General features: G+C 35.7%; 1 protein-coding gene and 1 long non-coding RNA gene across 7 annotated transcripts in view; one reads left to right on the top strand and one right to left on the bottom strand.

Moving 5' to 3' along the window:
• Nucleotides 1-24,903, top strand: part of LOC127071019 (hemicentin-1) — a 149,446-nt gene that overhangs the window by 66,593 nt on the left and 57,950 nt on the right. The gene's annotated exons all lie outside the window — the stretch shown is intronic.
• The window catches only part of LOC127071029 (uncharacterized), a 70,620-nt gene continuing 66,558 nt past the window's right edge, over nucleotides 20,842-24,903 (bottom strand). Inside the window, exons 3-4 of the long non-coding RNA XR_007784813.1 lie at nucleotides 22,185-22,393; nucleotides 20,842-22,116 (exon numbers count right to left, since the gene is read on the bottom strand). This is a non-coding gene — a long non-coding RNA (uncharacterized LOC127071029). The remainder of the gene's footprint in view (nucleotides 22,117-22,184; nucleotides 22,394-24,903) is intronic.

The raw sequence follows: 24,903 nt of genomic DNA on the forward strand, positions 1-24,903 counted from the left end.
TTTTAATTAATGATCTAAACCGTGCAATTCTAAAAAAAAAAAAAGAAAAAACAGAAAAGAAAGAAGAAAAAAGAAAAGAGGAAAGAGAATTTATATTCCTTTTTCTAAATTTAAAAATGATTCCACGATATAATCTCTTCAAAAGAAAAAATAATTATCGTTGTTCTCGCTAATGAGTCCGAATTACATAAAATTTTCAGAGAGAAGCACCGACTTTGAGTTCGTTGCCAAATTCGGTAGTTCGTTTCGCGGGTGCATTCTTCTACGATGCACTCGTATTCCCTCTCCCCTATTTCTTTCTCTACATTCGTAGAAATATATTCGTCAGCGACGAGCAACGACTCTCGAATAGAATTCCCAGAGTTGGCGACGATTCTAACGATCCACCGTTTGGTTTGGTCTTCCTTGAATTTTCGAATTGCTCGTATAAAACTACGAAGGAATAATTCGATCTTTTGATATTACACATTTAATTTGATAAATTTATTATATATTGAAATAAACAATGGGAAAACGTCTTAGAACAACTATCTTCAAATTTCTACTTGAGATAAAGCGAGAAAAAATTGTGAACAAATTCTTGCTAACAATAGCCGATAACCTACCATTGAATTACAAACGATTTCAAATGAATTCTAAAGTGGATATCATAACGTTCTATTTTTCCATCATTTTAATCAATCATTTTCGTTTCCTTTTTCCTTATTTAAATTAGAACTGCAAGAATATACTTCGTAGAAACGACGGTGGTTCACCAAAATGACAAATTTCTTATAAGATGCGTTAGTTCCAAGTAGAAATTTAATCATCTCACCGGTGCAAGAGTGTCGCCGAGAGGAGAACTTGATTCTCTGAGTTACGATCGATGAGCTCGAAGAAGAAGAAGAAGAAGAAGAAGAGAAGAGAAGAGAAGAGAAGAAAAACCGAATGCTTTTCTGAACTTTCTCATGTTCTAAGGAAGAAGAACGTTATCTCGTCGATGCTCGTGTTTCTCAACTTTCAAACATTTTCGAAAATCACTTCGATATCCGTAAAAAAAAAGAAAAAAATAAAGAATTGTTTAGAGAAAGAAAAGGAAAAAAAAGTACGAAGAACATTAGAAATAACGAATGATGATATCGATTATCGTCTAATTCATGACTAATATAGTTTCTAAGAACGATCGAAAGAGTGCTACTATGTAAATCCTCTCTACGACCGGTTTACGATCCGTACAATGACCGTTCATGCAACCCGGACGTAATTATTTCCAAGCACTTGGAAAAGTGCTGTTTCTTTAAACGAACAAACAAAACTAATACTCGTCTTAGATTCTAAATATATCGAAAACGAAATAAATGACACGTTATTCGTATCATCGTTTCTCGCGAATCCTCCTGAGTTCTCTTAAAGAGAAACTATTTTGATTAGCGAAACGATTAGATCTAAGAGATAGTTAGAATCGTTTCTAAAACTCTCAATGATTATTACTCGGTTGTAACGAGACTTACAATACAAAGTTCTCGCATTATGTTCATGTGCAAGACGCGCTGTTATTTCATACGAAAGGTGATCTATCCTAGCATGCAATATTCTAGCTTAATATTACCTACGCCACTGTCTAGCTACGTGCTTTGTAAATTTCACAACATCGTAAATACTATTTTCTTCCCTTAACTTCGATCTATACGAGAAAAAGATACGCTTTACTACTACGCTAGGTATTATTTTTCTTTAGTTAAAAAACAAATTAGAAAGGACGAAAAAGGAAAATATTAAAATATATACGATGACCGAATTTACATAAAAAGTGAATTTTACTAAAAGCTTCAAAAGTATACACGAAAAAGAGATAACGAATTGAAAGCTTCTGCGAAATCGCAATCAAAATAAATACGAACTTGTGCTACAAGCCCGAATTTGCTTCCTACTGATTGTAAATTACATTAATGCGCGATGCTACGTGTTGAAACGTCAAGGTAAATACTGTCAACCAAATATGTGTTGCAGGTATTACGAATTTGAAAAACGAATGATCATCCTGCAATTAAAGTTTCGAAACCTCCACGAGAAACTACCATAAACATCTTTTTATATTATAACCTAATAATTCAACCGAATTATCTTCGAATCTAAATCTATTACTCTTCTGAATCGAAATATTAATCTTACGTCAATAAAATTTCATCTTAAATCTCTAAACTTAAATCTGAACAAAGTAACATCGATGTGGAAAAATCAAAATTTCAGAGCCGACTTAAACTCCCGAATGTAAACAATGTTTATGCTCTTGAGTCAAGAAGTACGTCCTCTCTCTCTCTTAGGACCTTCTTAAACGAGAGCCACTGAGTGTCCCTGAATTCTTAGAATTGTTTTTTTATCAACAGGTGGTCGAGTGATATACTGTTTCGATGTTTTTAAATCTTTGACAAATATATCAATAAGAAAGCTATAAATTTATAAACAAATATCGTCGTATTTGATTGAAATTTATCTTCGAACGAAACAATAATCAATTTATTCTTTATAACGCGAAATGAGAAGAAATATAAGCACGGATCTATCTAAATTTTTATCGACACGTGTAACGTTTATAAATATTTAACAAATATTTCGATAGAAAAATATGAATTAAAAAATTGTATACGATTGATAACTTCGGAATTTCAATGAAATTTATTCACGAATAAAATTGTAATCAATTTATACGCCTTACGCGAAATAAATAAAAACTGCACAAGTATAATCATATATATACATAAATATGTATATATATATATAAACATATATATATATAATATTATATATATACACATCTAGATAAAGATAGCTGGCTATATTTCTTCGGATATAATCTCATAAAGAAATCAAGGAGTAAGAAGTCCGTATCAGAGAGAAATGGACAGAGCGACGAAAAAGTAAGTTTATCGTGACGTTCTGAAGAAGTTTGTCGCTAACAACAAATGTTCCCCGTGCAGACGAAGAGGAAGAAAGTTTTTTCGCTTTTATACCTCGAACATACTAACACACCTTTTTTCTCTCTCATAGACGTTAGACTATATTTTCCCTTCTACTTCTATGTCTACTTCATATATACCTACTTTGAACGTGGAATATCGTAAGTAGAAAATCTCTAGTCCTATAAGGAAATTCGCAGAGCAATCGGTTATAATAAATTTCAGTCACGCACTCCTTCCGTGAGGTAGATCATTTTTTTGTTTTCTTTCCCTTTTTTTTTCCTGATATGCGTTCTCAAATCTATCGGATTTAATCTTATAGATGAATTTTTGACGCGCTCGTTTAACAAGAAGAACGAAATTCCTTTTTATATATTTGCGATCTACGTTGAATTATTTCGAGCGTAATAAAGCCAACGTAAAATAGAATATGACGTTATTTTACGTACGATCTTTCTTTTTTGGATCGTACGGAAGCGAAGCATAAACGTAGAGGCTCATAAATACGAGAGAGTAATAAAAAGTCTTTATAGTTGCCGTATTGGACCCGGTTCGATAATGAGCTCGAAAGCGATATGTTTCCCTTCGAATTCACGCTGGATTATATTTTCAACTATAATCGAACATCCCCTCTGTGTGCTTTTTATAATTTACCAAAGTGGATGAAATATTCAACGAACTAAAACTAAACACGTACGAGCTACAATACATTTTTAATATCCATACAAAATTTGTTTTTAGATGGATCGATATATATATATATATATATATATATATATATATATATATATATATACACACATTACACATATATAAGCTCGTATGTATCTAATTTATTTATAAATATTTTTTTGCATCTCGTCTTATTTTAACCATGAAAATTAATATCGACGAACTAATTGTACCATCGAAAATTTATCTCTATGTTATCCTTAAATAGTCGCTAGAGAAATTGTCTAATATTAAATTTATCCGTTGTATCCAGGAAATACCACAAGTTCTTCAAAAACAAAAAAAAACATTTGGACTTTCGAGGTTTTCGAGATCGAGCTGCTTGCATTATTATCGTGCCATGAAATTATGGTTGCAATAAGGCCGAGTGCCATCCACGAATTCGCCTTGCTTCCTTCGCCAAAGACTAGTTTTCTCTATTTCTCTCTCGCTCTCTCTCTTTCTCTATTTTCTGAAATATACGATGGCAGCTGTCTCGTTGTTTCCAATGAAACACGAGTATAGTTCTTTCTATTCTTTTCCAGAGTCTCTCTCTCTCTCTCTCTCTCTCTCTCTCTCTCTCTCTCTCTCTCTCTCTCTCTCTCTCTCTCTCTCTCTGTCCATTCCCGTTTCGCTCGATATCTTCTATTACTAACATTAATTACTTGTCGCTATGATTTTAAATCGAATAATTGGGAAATTTCGACGGAATGTAATTAACCTCGTTAATTCGATCTCAATGGGAAATTACAAAAACGAATTGACGATTGAATATAATCACCTAATTATTGCATATAATTCGTGATCCATTCTAATCGATCGATTTCCATTTCTCGATTTTACGATCAAACGATTAACGAGAGATCAAAGAAAATAATCAATGTATATATGGAAACGAATTAACACGATAAATTCTATTGATCGTTAATCGGCGCGAATTATCTTTTTGAAAAAAATAATTCAATCATTCATTATAATCCCAACATTTTACTACAAGAGTTTAACACGAAACTTTTAAGTATTCCTTTAAAAATGTTTCTAGATGGACGAAAAGAAACGAACAAAAACGAACAAACTAACAAATAAACAAATAAAAAAGAATAGTGTCTATCGTCGAGGAATATAGTTATATTTATTTAGTAGATAGGAAGGGAAAGCTTAAGATCAGCATAACGGCCCTCTTTACCCATCTTCATAGCGAAGGTAAGACGTCGTAGTCTGTGAAAGTAGCATCAGCAAGAGAAGCAAGCAGAACAGTAACGAGAGAGAGAGAAAGAGAGAGAGAGAGGGCTTGGACAAGCCAAGGTAATCTCATTTCGCAAAAGTTCCATTTCGCGCGTGGGAGTAAACGCTCCCGTAACCATCTCCTTCCTCAAGTTCTCTCCCTCTCTCTCTCTCTCTCTCTTTCTCTGTCTCTGTCTCTCTCTCTCTCTCTCTCTCTCTCTCTGTTTCTCTCTGTCTCTCTCTTTCACTCTAGTCCACGACGATATCGTAAGGTTTATAACCCGGTTGGGATGCCATAACGTAAACGTTATGTGGAAGATCTGGTTTGGTCTTTTCGAACTGGTAAACGCTTTCAACGAGCAACAGGAAATTATTTCTTGCTATAGAAAGACAGAAACAGATAGATAGATAGATAGAGAGAGAGAGAGAGAGAGAGAGAGAGAGAGAGAGAGAGAGAGAGAGAGAGAGAGAGAGAACGGATAAATGAGTATCATCACGAGAGGACATCGAAGGAAACACCACAAAAGAGGAAACGTACGATTCAGCAAAAGAATTCTTTTCTTTCAAATAATTGGACCTTCTATCGACCTTCGAATCGATTGTTCGATCTCGGTTAATGATTCTCCAGTGAGATTTTCTCTTAAAATGAAAATGCGAGATGTGATATCGTGAGATCAAAGAGAAGAAAGAAATTACATACATCGTGAATGTTCTTTTATCTTTCTTTCCTTTCCTTTCTCTCTTTATCTTTCTTTTTTCTTCTTTTTCTTTCTTTCTTTCTTTTTTTTTTATTATCCCCTTTTCATTTTATTTCTTCCTTGAGAGAACTACTATAGGAATCTGCATGTCCTGTAGCTTACTTCCAATCTTTCCTAGAGTTCGTGACAAAATATTAAAGAACTAGTCGATACGTTTCGAGTTCTCCTATTATTCTCCTCATCTTCACATTCTTATCTTTTATCTCTTAGCGAAGGAAAGAGAGAAAGAAAATATTCAAGATCTCTCATTTTTTTCACGCAAAACTTTTAACGCCTTCCCGATCTCATTCCAATGATTTAAAAGAGAAAAAGAAAAGGAAAAGCAAAAGAAAGTAAAGGGAACAAAACTATAAGATTTAAAAAGAGAGAAAACATTACACTAACAATCGAACCGAAAGTAAACAACAAAATCGATCTTCCACGGATACTTTTCTCTCGAACATGATTTTTCTCCGTGCATATTTGCTTTTCACCGTCACCGTATAAAAAAAGAAAAAAGAAAAACAAATAAAAATAGAAATAGCAAAGAAAGAAAAAAGGAGAGGGGAAAAAAAAGATAAACAAATAAATAAAAACAAGAAAGAAGTATAGGAACAAGGATCGCGAAGCTCGTAGATACTGGACGATGCCCAAGAGAATCGACGTTAATTCCTGGCACCGAGAAGCACGCTCATTAAAGATATTTTAATATTATGCAAATGTGATTAAAGAACGGTGGCATGGTGCGTACGATGGCTAGAAATCCCAGAGGTCTACTACCTCGAATATTTTCGTGGATATATTGGTCCACCATGCATCGTATTGAGAAAGATAGAGAGAGAGAGAGAGAGAGAGAGAGAGAGGGTGGGAGAGGGAGAAAACAAATGTATTCAGGATACGTATTGGCATGTTCGACGAGTTTCACGTTCGTTCGACCATCCTCTTTCTCTTTCTCCTCTTTGGACATGACCATCCTATGAAGAGAGCTAGAGAGAGAGAGAGAGAGAAGGATAGACAGAGAGAAAAAAAAGGAACAAGGTAATGACGTAACTGGTGAGCCTGTAAAGCCATATGTCATCGGTCCGCCCGCGATTCTCCTGCATTCGAACCCATAAATTCGATAGAGATGCAAGACAAAGAGAAAGAGAGAGAAAGAGAGGGAGATAACAACATGTAACGCGTATGATATCACCATAAAGAAAAGGACACTCGACGTAAATCATTCGACTTTAGGCGTGAGCTCTACCTATCAGCGTCTTTATGCTGGCAATCCAACGATAGCATCTTTTACGACGTTGCTTTTTTTCTTTTCTTTTTTTTATGAGATCGTCCGGTAGCAATGGCATCGGCAACGGTAGCAGCAACAGCAACAGCAGCAGCAGCCATAACTGGTCCATTTCGAATTCGATGAGAAGCACACAGTACGGTTTCGTTCCTTTGTTAACTTTATCCTCTACCGACGTTTACCTAGTATTTTCTTCGTCTTCTCTGTTGATTAAAAATTTTATGCTTCTTATTTTTACTTCCTAAAGTATATCTCCACATAAAAGTCGATGGAATTCTCCATAACCTACGCGTACGTATCCCTACCTATCGTCAACAAGAATGAACTTTTTTCTTCGTCCTCTTCTTCTTTTCCTTCTCTCTCTCTCTTTTCCTTTCTCCAACTTTCTCCAAGAGTTTAAGGGAACAAAAAAAGGATGAAAGGAGAAAGAAACAACAGGGAAAAATTTCGACGAGACTTTGTTGATCGTTGGACGGGCCATGGGCCACGGGCCACGGGCCATGGCACCCGTTCGAAGGATCGATCTCAACGTTTGCCCCGTTATGGCCGTTTAATGGACGAGCAAACCAGACGGCTCTAATATCGGTCGGTGGTTCATTAAGCTGAGCATAAGATATTAGAATAGTCGGAATAGCAGGAGGCTTGTCCAGGGGTTGGAGTCCAGCTATACACGTCCATATATGCGACGCTGGCATGCCATCGATGCCGAAATCTACCTATTGGGACAACCACGGGCTCGTCGTGCCCATAGCGAGAGACGACTCGATCGGCCCGAGACCGAGTTAGGCTAGATATCGCCTACTATACCCTAACGCTAGATCGCTTCGAAACCACCATCAAGCTTCTCCCGGTCATCTCGAATATTCTCCGTTCCGTGCGAACCTTCATCAAACTACTATATTACTACTCCTACCACTACCACCGATATACTACTAACCCCAATCTACCCTAACGACTCTAATCGAGAGATTTAATGAAATTTATAAGTCGAAATTGTCAAACTCGTCTCATATAAACGGAAATATCGATTCGCCCGAGTCCCTTTCCTTTGTCTCTCTTTATTTTCCTCCCTGTGTGTATTTTTTTCTCCTCTTTTTTTCTTCCCTTCCAGATGCAATACGATAAACATTTGTTCACAGATTCGTTTCGCTCGAAATATATCAAATCCTACCAGACGATCAAAGGGATTTGCCAGAGAACGTTGATGAATTTGGTTTGGGATGATTTACGAGTTGACCACGGAAAACTGACTTTCTAACTATATTTATTTGTACACTTTGATAAGCTCTGGAACAAGTGATGTCCGATCGATAAAATACGATACTATTCTATGACGTTTAATTCGTCGATCTCTCACTGGGAAGAAGAAGAGTGATACAGACGTTTGAAATTTAATCGAACGTATCTACGTGTGTATGTCCTATAAAGAAATAGACCCGAATTAAAGCTCTATTAAACGAACGATTGCGATTTTCGAGATGATCGTAACAAAATTAACGTCGACCATCGCAATGTTCTAATAAAAAGAAAAAAAGAAAAGGAGGAAAAAGCCAAAGAAACGTATCTCGGCAACGACGATGCAAGTAAGTACTTTGTATTTGAAACGTCGTATCCTTGGAGTATGTACGCCGACTGCGCGATTATAATCCCGAACGTGCAAGAATTCACGTACGAGCGCGATAAAGAAAAGAAAAGAAAAAAAAAAAGAAAAAAGAAGAAAAAAGAAGACGCAGAAGAAATACGCGTACGTTGTCGAAGTCTTCAACGACACGCGATGCATAACGAATCGAACACGATACTATCGTCTGATGCAAAATCGAGCGTGAAAGAATCGACACCTTCTCTCTCTCTCTCTCTCTCTCTCTCTCTCTCTCTCTCTCTCTCTCTCTCTCCCTCTTTTTCTCATACCGTGTGTTCCACCATTTTCCAACGCATTTTACGCGTCGCAACTTTTCAGATTTAAATCGGCATAGAAAATGAAACGGCACGTAAAACAAGCGAAGAAAAATAGAACCAGACGAAAAAAGCTTTGCGAAGTAACTGACTTTTTCAAACATAAAGGTTTTTTCCTCCTCCTCGTCCTCCCCCTCCACATCCCCTCACATCTAGCGAGTCTCTTCTACATTTTAAATACTGAAAAAGTGTGTTGGTGGGGAAAGAGAGATCGGTCATTCGAAAAGTCGATTGAGTCGGATGATTGATCCTTTCATCGTCGGAATGGAAAGCCATGGAACAAAGGTTAAAGCAAACGAGCACAGCATCGATATGGATTCCGGTCGGCGAAAAAAGGATTAGGGAGGATAGGGAGAGGGAGGGAGGAGTAAAGGATGCGGAGGAGGAGCAGATGGAAGAGGAGGTCGGAGAAAGAAGAGAGGAGGGAGAACGAAAATAAAAAAAAAAAGAGGAAGGAAAAAAAAAGAAAAAGAGAAAAAGAGAAAAACGAGAACGAGAGCCGCAAAATATATTCCGTGACGTTACACAGTTACCCCTTTTATATTGCGCAACTTTTGACAGAGGCAATTTTTGTACGCCTTGTCGTTTTAGAATAAATCCCGACGGTAATTGCAAAAGCAACACGGAGAAACTAAATAGAAAAAGAGAGAGAGAGAGAGAGAGAGAGAAAAGAGAGAAAGAGAGGTGGAATGCGTAACGTTTGCATAAAGTCAGCGCAATAAAAGTAGTTGTAAAAGTCAGCTGTTATAGTCGCCGTACGGCCGCCTCTCGATTTATGCTAATAGAGTCGACCGATCTACGTTTGAAGATGCTTTTCCGTTTATCGTGTGCCACCATAGAAAACTACTACGAAACTGGGCTCTCTTGCGTTACCTCGAGAGAAACTCAAAACTCTGAATCCATTGTTTTCCTTTTCTTTTTTGTTTCCGTTTTTTTTTCTTTTCCTTTCTTTCCTACTCTTTCCTTCTCCCTTATATCGCATTTCAAGTTAGTAGTTCCTAAGAATCGTCCACGTTACGTTTGTTTTTAACTTTCTCGTACGTTCCATCCGTACCTACTTCCATCGTTCGCCAAATTTATTATTAACGATATGAAATTGTGCAAGTTCGTATTAAAAATAAAATCAAATCAAAAAGATCAAAATATCCAAATGAATTATCCTTTGGGATTAAATAAATAAATCAAGCTAGATCTTGACCATGTAAATCATAGCGAAAAGGAGATTGCGTTTGATTAATTACAACTGATTTGTCCATCCAACGCACTACTATAAATCATTCGAATGAACTTGGGATCGTAGGGAAGAAGAAAGAAAGAAAAATAGAAAAACAAAGAAGGAAAGACAGAAAACAAGAAAAAGAAATCGTTTCTCGTGAAATCCTATTATATCTTCTTTCCAATTACTTTCTCCAAAATTCTTTACAAAATAATATTCCGTTCCGATATAAAACTGAAACGTCATTAAACGTTCCGACGCGTTTGCGTCGTCTAGGAAATCTACTAAGTATCTATAGTTCGTCGAATCGTACGTACAAGTAGAAAGCACACAACCTTGGGACATTTGTTACAACCTGGACGCGATCTCGTATCGCGTGCGCGACAAAGCGAGTGGCCGCGCAAGCCTATGTATCTTCGTCGGTGAAAAATTACACGAGTACGAGTCCGTAGAGGGATGATCGATGGGGGTAGTTGCACGGCCGGTTAGGTAAGCCCTCGTAACATCGCATCGGGAAAAACACATCGTGTGTTCGTTCTACTCTCCTCTCCTCTCCTCTCCTCTCTCCTCCCCCACCTCCTCCTCATTCTCCTCCTTCTCCTCTTTTTCCTCCACCCCTCCCCCTCCTCCTCTCCTCGTGAAATCGATTTTTCAAGACACCGATCGCAATAGACGATCCTATATACCTACCACATTTCTTTTCTTTTTTTTTCTTTTTTTTTTTGCTCTTCTCTATTCTTTTCCTCTCTTTTCTTTTCTTTCGATTGCTATATACGTACGTATTATCAATTATGATCAATTTTGTGAAATATCTTTTCTATTTTCTTCGCGATTTTCTTCGTGATTTCGTTGCATGATCTTTCTTCTACGATCTATATCGCAAGTTACTCAAGTGAGTATTAATCATGTAAATTATAATTCATTAATCACGATAAATTCACGAAAACAAATCTCGTCTGCTTTCTTATAAAGTTTGTTAACTTGTTCGCATGGCTCTTGTTCCGTTCGATCCATATCATTTTCCTGTTTAATTTAAAAATATACGATACACTTATATTGTTACTTATTAATCATAATAAATATCGACAAAAATCTTTTCTACTTCGTCGTGATATTTTCTAAAACCTACTTCGCATTATTCTATAATTTGTATACTTAACTTAAAAAAAAAAAAACTGTAGTAATTATATCATAATTCATTTAATTACGAGACAAATCTCGAGAAAAATCTGTTCTACTTTGCCGAGATACTTTATAACTTCCTTGCATGACTCTTGTTCTACGATATATATGTATATAACATTTAAGTATCAAGATGATAAATAATGTATATATGTATCTACATAAAGGAGTTGCAAAGGATCGATCGATCATCAAGAACAGATGTCCTTCTTCTTATCTACGTAGAGAATGAAGGAAAAAAAATTGAGTGTCCACTTTCATCGCCTGAAATCGACGTTTACGTTCGACCAGATAATAAAAGGGAACTCTCTTTCTCTTTCTCTTCCCCCCCCCCCCTCTCTCTCTCTCTCTTTCTAACAATGTTATCATAAGCACGGAAGGATCGTTTTGCTTCTCTTATCGGATTTCCCTTGGAGAGATATCCGAACACTCGCTGTTCTCCGATCGAGATTCTCCTCGTTCTACGGTTTCCATGGTGCTGCTAAGGGGAGAACTCGCGGCCACGAGCGAGGAAATTGAATTTTCCTCTTTAATTAAGCTACCAAACGATAGAACGAAGAATAAGAAGAAAGGAAGGAAGGAAGGAAGGAAGGAAGGAAGGCACTTGATACGTTAAAATTTCGAAATCTTAACAAGTATGAAACGTTTCTAACAAGTTCATCTTAATTTCTTATAATTTCCTTTCTTCTTTTTTTCTTTTTTTTTTTTTTAATCTTTTCTACAAATTTTATTAGCAAGGACTCGTCCTGTCCGATTGAAACTTAATCGTAACGATTAAATTTAATCAAATCGAAATTATCACGCAAATGATTCCAAACGCTTTCGAGTTAGCCCAATTTTCGAGAGATCAAATAATTGATTAATTTCAAATAAGATTTCAATGGGAATGATTAATCGAACTCTTGAGATTTCTTAAAATATATGAACTTTCGGGCTAAGAAAATCGAATTCTTTTTTTTTTTTTCTTTTTTTTCCCCTTTTTTCCTTTCCTTTCCTTTTATCCTTCCTTCCTTTTCGAAGATCAAAGAACGCATTTTCTGGCTCGAGACATCGGTGAGAGTAAAGAGGGTTAAAAAGTTGGGAACCTTGGAGGAGGACACAACGACTATAGACGTGGGAGAGTTTGCCAAAATCCTTTCTGGCTTGGCAAGGAATGAGCTTGAACGAGACGATGTCTCCCATCGTTAATCGTATTCGTTGTTCCATCTCACTCACTCACTCTCTCTCTCTCTTGCTTTACTTTGTCATTTTTTAAGCAAATCGTACTAATTAAATAAGAGAAAAATTAAAAAATTCAAATCATTCGGTAAAATAAATGAAGTAATCAAATCTGACGTTTAATATCCGAACCTTCCACGTGATTTGACAGCTCAACCTGTGACAGGGCTATAGAGCTTTCACTAATATTCGAGAAAAGTGAATCGGCGAGAGAGTGACGAGTAGATCGTAATTTCATTGTTAATTAAACTACGATCAAAGTTCAATTACTTTGGACGATCTTGTGATAAACGACTACGACGACGACGAAGACGGCGCTAACGTCTTTTTATGAATGCCTTACAGAGCTCTCCTTGTGATTCCACTTTATCTTTCGACTTTCCGATAACTTATCTTTTACCCTCTCTTTTCTTTCTTTCTTTTTCCTTTTTTTTTTTTTACTGAAGCTCGACAGATTTTCCCCTCCCCAATCGAACGTATACATATAAGTATATATATCTTTTTCTCGTTATCTCCTACCTTCCCTATGTCAGGAAAAAGATTACAAAATTACACCTGGATCTCTAACGTACGTACATACACTTACATTTATTTTCTAATAACAATAATAAAAATTTACGAAAATAAACGAGATACGTAGACGCACGTATTGAAAAAAAAAAATAAATAAAAATAAAGCAAGTTTGATTAGAAGGAAATTATAAAATGATATAATGATTAAAGTAATGTTATAAATTTTGTCTTCGATCAAAATCGTTCCCTATATAATACATACGTCCACTTTTATTTTGTAAACCTATAATATTCCATAGATATATGAAATAGAAGAAAATTTTTCTACGATATTAAACGAATGATGTCAATAAAAGCAAATAAAATGTCTTTTTAAATGAAATCGTTTGTTCGGGTCGCGTGGCAATGAGTGTATTATCAAATCGTACGGAGAATTTACCAGAGTGAATTGAAATCGATGGCCATTCATAGGGAAATAAAGGTTCGCAGTGAGAAGGGTTTAATAATCCGATCTGGTTTGACGAGTTTAAATCTCTTTCTCTCCTCTCTCTCTCTCTCTCTCTCTCTCTTTACGCACACACATACATACGTAAAAGGCAAGGTTCACCCCCGCATCCTGGCCACGTTCATTGCACAGCGCATCTTGAATACCGTCTGGCGACGACGATTGCCGCTGCCACTTCGTACTCTCGCCGTCGTATTGTGGCTGCACCTGCGCGACCAACGACAAAGAAGGAAGGAAAGAAAGAAATAAAGAAAGAAAGAAAGAAAATAGAAAAGGAGAAGAAAGCAAAACGCGTAGCTCGTACAAAAGACGAGAATGGTTTAAAGAAAGAACGCTTTAAAAGTCTTAAGAGAATCCTACGAATCGAGAGAGGATAGTGGGGGTGGTGGATGATCGAGAAGAGGGGGTGGAAGAGTCGCGTTTCTCTTAAACAGCTGCTTCGTACACGTTTCTTAGATCGCGATCAGAAGGATTAAAAAAATATAAAGACTTTAACGACAATAAATAATGAGAATATCACGATGTATTATAAGGTAATCTTAATATATATTAGAAAAGGTCGTAGAGAACTTTCGTTTTTTCTTATTCGTAAATAAGAAAGTTCGACTTTGTCTAAATTCACTCAATGGATTAACGAATTTCTTATAATTACAATGATATCTATTCGTGAATAAATAATAAAAAATGCATTGCGACTAACTGCAGATTAATCGATGAAATTATTTAAGACATTTCCGAGAACGAAGAAGAAGCATGAAAATTTCCTATCACTTCGAATTTACTTTGTATAGATCTTTATATACTTACTTATGTATACATCTATGTCTGTATCTATGTAACAGCGATAAAAAAAAATCACTATGAAGATTAATAAAGTGAAAAGAGGGGATATATATACATATATCTATGTATGTATACACGTGAGTAAAGGAAAGGTTGCGCATCTTTTGGATTTCGATGAAGAGAAGAACCAGTCCAAGTGGCAAGCAATTTGCAAAAGTGCATATCGAGACTCGTCCATCTTGAAATGAAAAGGGTTGCTCGCCTTCAGCTTGAAACCGAGCAGTTCCTCCACCTTTTTCGCGTCTGATCTTTTCGCGAGCTCGACCTTCGAGCTTTCTCTCTTTCTCTTTCTCTTTCTCTTTCTCTTTTCCTCTTTCTCTGCGGTCGACGAACGGCCGCCAACGTATGGAGGAGAAAGGGGATGAAGAGCCAGACGAGGTTCGCGTTAATCAGGAAATGCCTCCACGTCGAACTTTACGAACTCTGCGTCACGAATCCATATTCGAGTCTCGAATCAAACTGATTGTCATAACGATAGAATCTCGATTATTTTCAAAATCGTATCTAATTGAACCATCGTACGATTAATTAATCATATAAAATTTATATAATATTTTCCAATATTTGTGAATCAATTTTTTTTCATTTTTATTTCTTTCTTATTTCTTTTTTTTTTTTTTTACTTCCTTCGAACGAAACGACGAATCGAAATTACGTATAAGAACGTGCAAATTTTGATGCAATAGAAAAATAAAAAAAAAAAAAACTGTGCCGAATATTAAATAATTCATTTCTTTTAGACCGAAATAAGATTTACATTAGCAGATCAATTTCATATCTTCAATATTATTCTATTAAACAAAACGATGGATCATTTAGTTTTCTGAGAAATTGGAATCGGTCGACAGGTCAGCAAGTGAACGATCGATAGCTCGACAGAACGATTATGCACGAAACAGTTATCCTTATCGAGAATCGTGATCGGAACACGCGAAAGCATCGACCAAAGATGTCATGGGACAACGATTAATCCTCTGGTTGTTCTCTTGTATGCGTTTGTATGCACTCGTGTCACGCTGAACACGACACCTTTGTTCATAGTATAAACAAAAGTCCGAGCAAGCCCTGCGAACCTGTCAAAGTGAATCGTTACAAATGAGCCACGTATAAAGCTAGCAACCTAATCGTCTTATCTTCATTTCCATTATCTGTTACATGCAATACACTACTTTACTTTTATATATTCATTGATAATAAACATTATAAATAACAGTTACGATATTATAATCGAACATTGAATATTAATCGAATCGTTAAAAAAGAAAATTTATACGCATATCGATAGAAACGATATTAATAATTTTCAAATCAAAAAAGATTACGTATTAAAGACGGTTAAAAATTTCATGAGAGTAAAACCGTGTCTAATGAACACCCGAAGCACTGTGAACGAATAGGATTTAATCCTAATAAATAGCAACGATTATGAACGCTGTATACCGCATTATCTTAATAATTACAAAAAAAAAAGAATAAATCTAATTTATCGATATTCTACGATATAATCGATTTCTTCAAATGAGACACATCCTGTCCTTATTTAAAAGATGATTTCCATTTAATTCGAATCTCGATGGAAACGATTGAATTCTTCTAAGATCGAAGACCAAGAAAACTTGACTACTATCCGTTTCTTGCTGTCTTTGTCATCCGGAAGACGCACATCGGACGACGTCCCGTCCGTCCGTTCGTTCGTTTTCCACCATGAATTACTACGATAACGAGGATCCGACGGAGACAAAAAGAAAAAAAAAAGAAACACAGAAAAAAAAGCAGAAAGAGAGGAAGAGAGAAAAAGAGAGAAAAAGAGAAAGATAGAAAAAAGAGACGACGCAACGAGGCGACTTCGTAACTGCGCGTTTCCTACGATGATGCCATTAAGCCAACCGGTTCGTTCTCACGGGCCGTTAATATAGCGAATGTTTGTGCGACGTTGTTTCAAGCAAGCCGGTGAAAGAGAGAGAAAGAGAGAGAAGAGAGGAAGAATCTTATAGTTTCCTCTCTTTCTTTCTTTCTATCTCTCTTTCTCTTCCTTTTTCTCTTTCTTTCTTTCTTTCTTTCTTTCTATCTTCCGTTCCTTCCATGCTAATGGTGTTTCTCTCAAGCCAAGCTGTGTTTACCGCATAAGCTAATTAGAATTTTAATACTTAATACAAATTATGATTTGAATTGGAACAAATTATTAAATTCTATCCACCGACGCATTAGAATGAGTTTATTAATTAATTGCTATCAATAGAAATATCTCTTAAAGTTGAAAATATGGAAAGAATTGTTGACACTTAAAAATTAATCCAATCTGATTCAATAAATAGATTAAATATCTTACGCGTCAACGTATCATAGAGCGAACTTATTTCGAACTAGATATGAATAAAAAAATGTGAATTTCGAACGGGTACGAATTAGACAGCTTTTGGCATCGTAGCCAAAGTCTTATTGTTAGCTTAGAAGAATCTAAATGCGTTTTCTCGATCTATATTTGTAAAAAAGAAAAGAAAAGAAAAAAGAAGAAAATAAAAAAAAAGAAAAAAAAAGTTAACCATATTTTCGAGTCTAACGAATCGAAATTACGAATCAATTTTATCATTTCTTTTTCTTTTTTTTTTTAATATTATAAACTATGCTACGAAAATGCATACTGTCGTGCGCAATCTTATATTTCTAAAATAACCCGAGAGAAAAAGAAAAACGGAAAAAGAAAGAGAAAACGATAACGACGAAGTCGGCATCGAATGTTTATTATTACTTCTACTCCAAATAACGTCGATCGAGTCTTCCACACGAATACTCATGCATGAAATAACTCCATACGTGAATTAATTCGAGCGTGGATGCTCTTTGAATGCTGAACTGAACGACGGCTACGTCATAATTCGGATATCAGGTTTGCACGAATATCCAAATCCATGTATCTGCGTTTGCTATCTATATGAGAGTCGGAGAGAGAAAGACAACGAAAGAGAATGAGACAGAGAGAGAGAGAGAGAGAGAGAGAGAGAGAGAGAGAGAGAGAGAGAGAGAGAGAGAGAGAGAGAGAGAGATGAAGTGAGAGAGAAGATTCAGCCAGAAATTATGTCGGCCAGTAGGGTAGCCGAATATCGCAGTGGCTTTCGACCGCGTTTCAGCATAATATTCACACAGTTATAATCGTTCTCTATCCGTGAAATATATCAAGACCAATCTCCAATTGAAATTTTCCTACAAAAGGCACGTACGGAATCTAATAACTCTTATACTCATTTCACGTTTAACGAACAACGATAGTTTTTAATGAACGTTGAATGATTTACAGGCTTTCCTTGTTTTTCCAATTGCTTCCATTATATCTATCCATTGTATCTATTATATCTTATCTAACTATTAATTGATTCAATTGTAACAATAATCCAATTAATATAAACCCGTCGTCTCTTCATAAAAATCGACGTTTCAAATATTTATTTGATTAATAATGAAACTAACTTTTCTCTTTCTTCTTAAAGCCCCGAATAAAGGTCGAATAAAATTTAACTGGAAGAATGAAACGAAAAGAGATAGAAGAAAAGATATAAAAAATAAATAAATAAATAAAACTAGTAAAGTAACGTATCGTAAACTATCTAATACCTTCCTATATATTATATATATATATATATATATATATCTACATATATATATGTACGTAATTTATTAAATTTAACAAAGAGTTGACGTCCTATGGTCCGCTCGTTTCGGGCTCGTGCTTGGCGATGAAATATATATATCGGTTAGACGCTTACCCCCAACGTGATTTATCTCAACGTCTCCTCCTTTTCTTCTTTATCGTTTTCCTCCACGTTTTCCAGCGAAAGACGAAAGACGAGAAACTAGAGAGATAGAAAACTGGCTAGCCACGAGCTAACTTACCTAGCGAGAGAATTCACTAGCTCGCACGTTTACGCGCCAACGCTTCGGCGTTTGCTTGTTTAACTTGGATATGAGTTACGAGAGGAGTTGCAGAGATGCGGATGGGGGTTGAAAGACGAGTAGAGGAAGAAAAGGAGGAGAAAGAGAAAGAGAAAGAGAGTAAGAAGAAACTGAAACCTTCCGTTGTGTTACTTCGTTTCCCGGCCAGACTTCATAACGCATTTCTTCCTCTACCATCTCTGTCTTTCTCTCTGTCTTTCTCTCTCTCTTTTTCTCTTTCTCTTTCTATCTCCCGTCTAACATAAGATCGACTCGTGTTATTACTTCGACTCCAAAGAGAAACAAACAGTTCGACGACTTCTGGATTACGCGCAGACCGTTCAATCTCCGCACAGACTTCCTTCCTCTCTCTCCTCTCCTTTCCTCTCCTCTCCTCTCCTCCCTTCTCCACCTTCTCTTTCTCTCTTTCTCTTTCTCTCTGCAATGTTTTTCGAAATCGTTAAAGATCGTTATACTCGGTTAATGTCCGTTCTTACGCATGCTTTGATGTTTCTGGTCGGCTTTGATATTTTCGTATACGTAAGATAAATTTAGAAACTAATCCATATATTAAACTGTACAACTAACGCATAATAAGTCCTAGAAAAAAAAATGTTGTTACAATAACATACGCATGTAGCTAATACCGTTTGTTTGTACGATCTAATTATGACCTTCGTACGTACGTACGTAGAAATATTTTTCTGACGCATTAAAATTTGCAGGATACGTTAAATAAATTTAAGAACTAATCCATATATTAAACTGTATAACTAACGCATAATAAATCCTAGAAAAAAATATTGTTACAATAACATACGCATGTAGCTAATATTGTTTGTTCGTACGATCTAATTATGTCCTTGCTATCTGTGTACGTAAAAATATCTCTGTGACGCATTAAAATTTGCAGGATACGTTAAATAAATTCTTAAAAAACAAAAAAAAAAGAAAAGAAGCATTAATATAAACGTTAACACTCGTTGACACGAGATATTTGCTTATACTTTCCTTACGTTAATAATAACAAATAAGGAAAAAATATTCTTAATCTTATTCGTTTCGCATAAATGAATTATATAGTAGAAATATTCGGAATATAAGTAGAATATAGATAGAGAAAATGAAGGCTGAGCGTGTAGGTAATCGCTTGAAATATACGGAGTAAGCGTCAATTATATTCTGTACGGGATAATACAGCTTCCAGCTATGTCCCCCATACTCGTTCTACAGGTGGGATGGTGTATCGCACTAGTATCGGAGGAAAACGCTTTCGGCGATTCTGTCCAGAGAAAGAGCGAGAGCGAGAGAGAGAAAGAGAGAGAGAGAGAGAGAGAGAGAGAGAGATATAAAAGTAACAAGGTCAGGAAACGTATTAAATAATCTGACAAATTTGTACTCTTTGAAAAAAATCTTAAATATAAAAGCAAAAAATAAAAACGAACTTAATTAATTAACGATGAGATTCTCTAATAAATAGTTCGATCAATCGAAATATTACTTACGTGAGTCTTCTTGTTGAAAAATTCTGAGGAAATTATAATCGAAGAGAGAGAAACTCCAAGACGTGCGATCTCCACAGTGTCCCGATCGGTACTGCCTTACATCGAAGAACTTCAAGGGCAATGACGAGAGGTCAAACGAAAACGAAGGACCGATCAATGACTTTGTTTGGATAGAGTCGTGTGTGTACTTATGAGTAATGTAAGCACGTACTATTATATATACATATATATAAATACCTAGTAGATCAGGTTACCTTTATGTAAACAATATGATTTATCGATCCAAATTATTTTCTATGCTTTGTTATTACGTATAAATCATATGCGTAACACACGCGCACGTACGTAAATTTTTTTCTTTTGTTTCTTTTTCATTTTTATATATCGTATCATATGCGTTTCGTGAAATAAAATGTTCAAATGGAATAAAAGATACCGTTGAATCTTTTTCTTGAATTCAACTCGTTTTAAATCGTTTTCACATTTTTACTTTCGACCTTGGCCTTCTATAAAATAGTACTCTTTCAACTTCGACCCTTCGTTAACAAGCCCTACGTCGATGAAAGCTTCGAATCGGTTTTCTCCCACGAGATTCGAGGTTACGACTCTTTTCCCCTATTCCATCCTCCTCTTTCTCTGTCTATCCCTTTTCGAATACCACCCACGTTCGAAGCGAGCTACTTCGGTGACGGTGACAGAGAGAAGCCACCGGCGTTTTCAATTAAACCCATAATTACGAATTCGATGGGTTTTCGGGGACAGCCTGCAGCACGTGCGTACCCGCCAGGCTAATTAGAGCTTTGATATTTATGCGAGAACGTTCACCGTTATGCGTATGAGTTTTGTTTGACCCACAAAAGCACCAAATTTTTTATCAAAATTTTTTTCAGAATGAAAAGTTTGCATTTTATTCGCACGATTCGTTATCACGTCGATATGTGGGCGTATCACGTGTCTATGTCGGAATTTATCCATTGATATATCTTGTTTATAAGAGAAAAAATATTTGCTTGGATGATAATCGATAAAAAAGAAATGATAGAAAAAAAATATATATATATACATATATGCCTAAGAAGGATCGAAAGGATAGAGTGATTTTCTAGGAAATCGTGTTTTGTCGATTCATTGAGATAAAAATTGTCACTCGAGAACGTCGAGATTCTCAATGTGCGCGAGATATCGGAGAAACTGTCATCGACAAAATGTCTTGATACGAAAGGAAATTGAGTAGGTCGGCATCCTTATCGACTTCTTCTTACTGTCACTTATCGTCATTATTTAGAAGAATTTATCTACAAACGCCTTTTATTATCTCCTTCTGTGTAATATCTAATAAAAAAGATAAAGATAAATAAATAAATAAATAAATAAAAAGAAAATGAATAAAAAAATATATACCCGTGAAATAGATCGATTTGATAAATGTATGTATTTCATCATTGAAATATATATAAATCGAATAAATTTTTATAAGACAAATATACACGATCTATCGATTCGTTCGATAATCTATAGAAGAATAAAATAAGTCAAGATCATTTATTTACGATCTCAAATCTTATTATGTACGGTAGTATATTATTTTAAGTATGGTTGGAAATGTATTTTATCACTGACTACTCGGAACGTTCACGTCCAAGTACGCTATATTTCTTCTTTCTTTTCATCGTTGATACCTTTCTTTATTTTTTGTTCTTTTCTTTTTCTTTCTCTTTTCGTTCCCCTTCTCCTTTTGAAAACGAGACGCTTGCAATTTCGCACAGCCGCGAGAACGCGCGAAAACGAGCGTGGTTTAAAATGAAAATAATCAGAAAAACGCGAAAGGGCTCTCTATCCCATTTTATTCTCTATTGGAACTCTAGCTTAATTGTCTCGTTTCTACGCGTTCGTTTCTTTTATTCGACTATTCGTAGCGCAAATGTGCAAAATTCTTTTCTGTTTCTTCTTTTTTCTATTTCTTTTTCTTTTTTTTTTTTTTTTAATAAAGAATACTGTTCGGTTAGAATACACGATGAAAATATTAAATAGTATTAAAAGGCGGCCACGTCACACGTTCATTACGTTGCTAAATCTAATGAGTCTGTCAGTGAGTCTATTCTTTTCTTTCTACTATTTTTTCCCTTTTTCTTTTTTCATGTAATTATACATGTCGTTACCTTTTTCATCTCACTATTCCGCTGAATTTTTAATACCGTTTTGAAGTTCTCTAAAGCGGAAAAAAAGAATCTCGTAGAGAGCACGTTGTCGTCGTCATCGTCGTGTCGTCCTCTTCTTCTTCCTCCTCCTCCTCCTCCTCCTTCTAGGCAATGTCGTCGTCGTCGTCGTCGTCATCGTAGTCGTCATAGTCGTCAAATAAAGCTACATGGATACGTTAAAGAGTAACACATTTATCTGGATAATAGATAGACGTAGTAAAATGTACATACACGTATAAAAATATGTGTGCATATGTGAGTGCGAGCTGTCACCGAAGAAATATATTGAGTACGTTAGAGTCCAGTGAGTCGAACTAGTATAGTGTAATAGCAGTAGTAGTAGTAGTAGTAGTTGTAGTAGTAGTAGTAGTAGTAGTAGTAATGGTAGTAGTAACAGTTCGACTCCTCTGGGATTTTCTAAAACCATTAAACGCACGCACCTAGATAGAGAGAAATATTTGCGAAAGTTCATTAAAAAGATAACGACGTATTTAATTACGTGCAAAAAGAAAAAAGAAAAAAGAGAAATAAAAAAATAGAGAAAGAAAAAAAAATAGAGAGAGAGAGAGAGATAGAGAGGGAGGGAGGGAGGGAGATAGAGAAAGAGGAGGAGAATTTCAACTCGTTCAAGCGTGAATTCCCTCTCCCGTTCCGTTTTTCCCATTTTCAGAAGCAAGTCGCGGAGAGCGAAATAAAAAGGTAACGAATTCCGTTTCAGATTCTATTATAATTTCAATGGAAAAATACACGTTCTTTTTTCGAGGCACAAGCGGAGAGAGAGAGAGAGAGCCCTTGCCCGACTTCTTCTCGTTTTCTCGAAAAAAGAAAGAAAAAAAAAAAACGCTGAAAAAAATAAAAAAAAAGAAGAAGAAAATATAAAAAGAAAAAAAGGAAATAAGAGAACAGGTACAATCTGCTCTAGTTTTCTCGAAAAACTGCAAACGCACGATTAAAAGAAAAAAAAAAAAATGAAAAGAGAAGAAGAAAAATATATTTCTATTTTCGTCGCACCTTTCCATTTGAAGAAAGAGAAAAAGAGAGAAACACGCAATCGCTGAAAAAGTTTATCGTAAAATTCACTCTTTTTTACTTCGGATATCTCGACAATCGATAGTAATTATTTATGACGATCGGATGTATAATACAAAAACAGAAGGGAAAAAATGAGAGGGATAAGGATAAAAAGGGGATGTTTTTATAAAAATTAAATGCGATCGATGTACCTAACGAAAATAAAATCTACGTGCACGTGTAGAAGAATCGACTTTTGATACGCGATGACGTTAGAGGTAAGAAAAGGGAACGGTGGGGTAGGGGGAAAGAAAGAAAATAAAATAGTAAAGAGACTCGACATCTGCGAGCAGCATGTGATACACGAGAAGCTGGCCAAGTCGAACGGCCCGGAAATAAGCCTATGGCATTTTCATGGCTCGTGCTTGAAACGTGCTCGTAGCCTTTCTAGGGTTACGAAAACATTGGCTTCACCGGATATTAAACGACTTCTTCTTTCGTGACTAGCCACGCGAATTTATAAAAAGAGATGGAGAGAGAAAAAGAGAAACGAAAGAACAACGGAGAACAAAGAAGAGAATACAGGAAGACCTTAATCGTGCTCTCTCTCATTAACGGCTCGACGATTACAACGAAACTATCGTTGTACTGTCTTTCTTTCCACCGAAACAAATCTATTTGGAATATTTTCATCTAAAATTTCCAAGCATTTTTCTCTCTATTTTTATATTATTTTATTCGACTTTTTCCTTTCCCTTCTCTTTTTTAACTCGTGCTATCATAGGATTCGTTCGTTGACAGATAAAATCATAAAGATCATAAAATTGAAAATTAGTCATGTTATTTTATAAAACAAACGGGAAAAACAAAGGAAACCGTTCGAGTGCCTTGGGTCAATGTATTTTTAGTTTTGTAACATTAAATTGGAAGAAATGTCGAAGCTATAGACGCTATCTTTCTTCGAAAAGTATCCTATACTATAAAGTTCATAACGGAAAATGTTATTATTTTCGAAGGAAGTTCATTCTATAATCTTGGCAATATCGCACACAGCGAATGGTTTAAAATAACTTACGGTTAATTAAAAGCGAAATGGACTATCTACCGCAGCAGCTTATTGATATAGAAACGAGCGACGCGCTAAAAGAGACGGAAAGTTTACTGTTTTATGTTGAAATAGTGACTGAGTGAATAAGAGAAAGATAAAAAGAGAAAATAGAGAATTCATTTCCAGTTACGAAACGAGAGTTCACCGAAGAGAAATTCGTCAAAACTAGATTGCTCACAAGTGTATGTGTATACACATATATATATATAAAATATGAATGTTTGCTATCTTTGAAATAGTTTTATCCCATGGTATAATCGACTCTATGAATATGGATATCGATCGGAAAATATAAACACCAAAAAATCGACACAGGTTGGTATCCTTGACAAACGTTATAACAAAAATAAAAATCGATATGCATATTTGAAAATGAATCTACGTCGATTCTTGTGAAGTGCAATTAACGCGAGACAAGTATTGTGCATTCTCGTTATCTCTATTTTATATTAATAAACAATGATTTTTCAATGCCCTTATAGAATAATATAAACCTCATCGATATTCACAATTTCGATATTGAAAACGGATTGAAAACAAAAGGAGAAAATCATTTGAAAAACACTGGGGCAATTTTTTAAATATTAATTACTCTTTTCTCTCGTACACGTTCGATCGACGAGCATACTACTTCAACTTCTCTCTCTTTCTCTCACGCACCCTCTCCCACTCTCTCTCTCTCTCTCTCTCTCTCTCGCTTTGTCAACTTGGAAACTTATTAAACTGGTCTGAATTAGACAGTTGCGTAGTGAAAACGGTGGTTTCTATAAACCCATTAACAAGCTAAGCGCCTATCAAGAGCAGCAGTACTCGAGAGAAATAAGCGTACAT

The sequence above is a fragment of the Vespula vulgaris genome, chromosome 20 (genome assembly GCF_905475345.1).
Source record: "Vespula vulgaris chromosome 20, iyVesVulg1.1, whole genome shotgun sequence".
Lineage (NCBI taxonomy): Eukaryota > Metazoa > Arthropoda > Insecta > Hymenoptera > Vespidae > Vespula > Vespula vulgaris.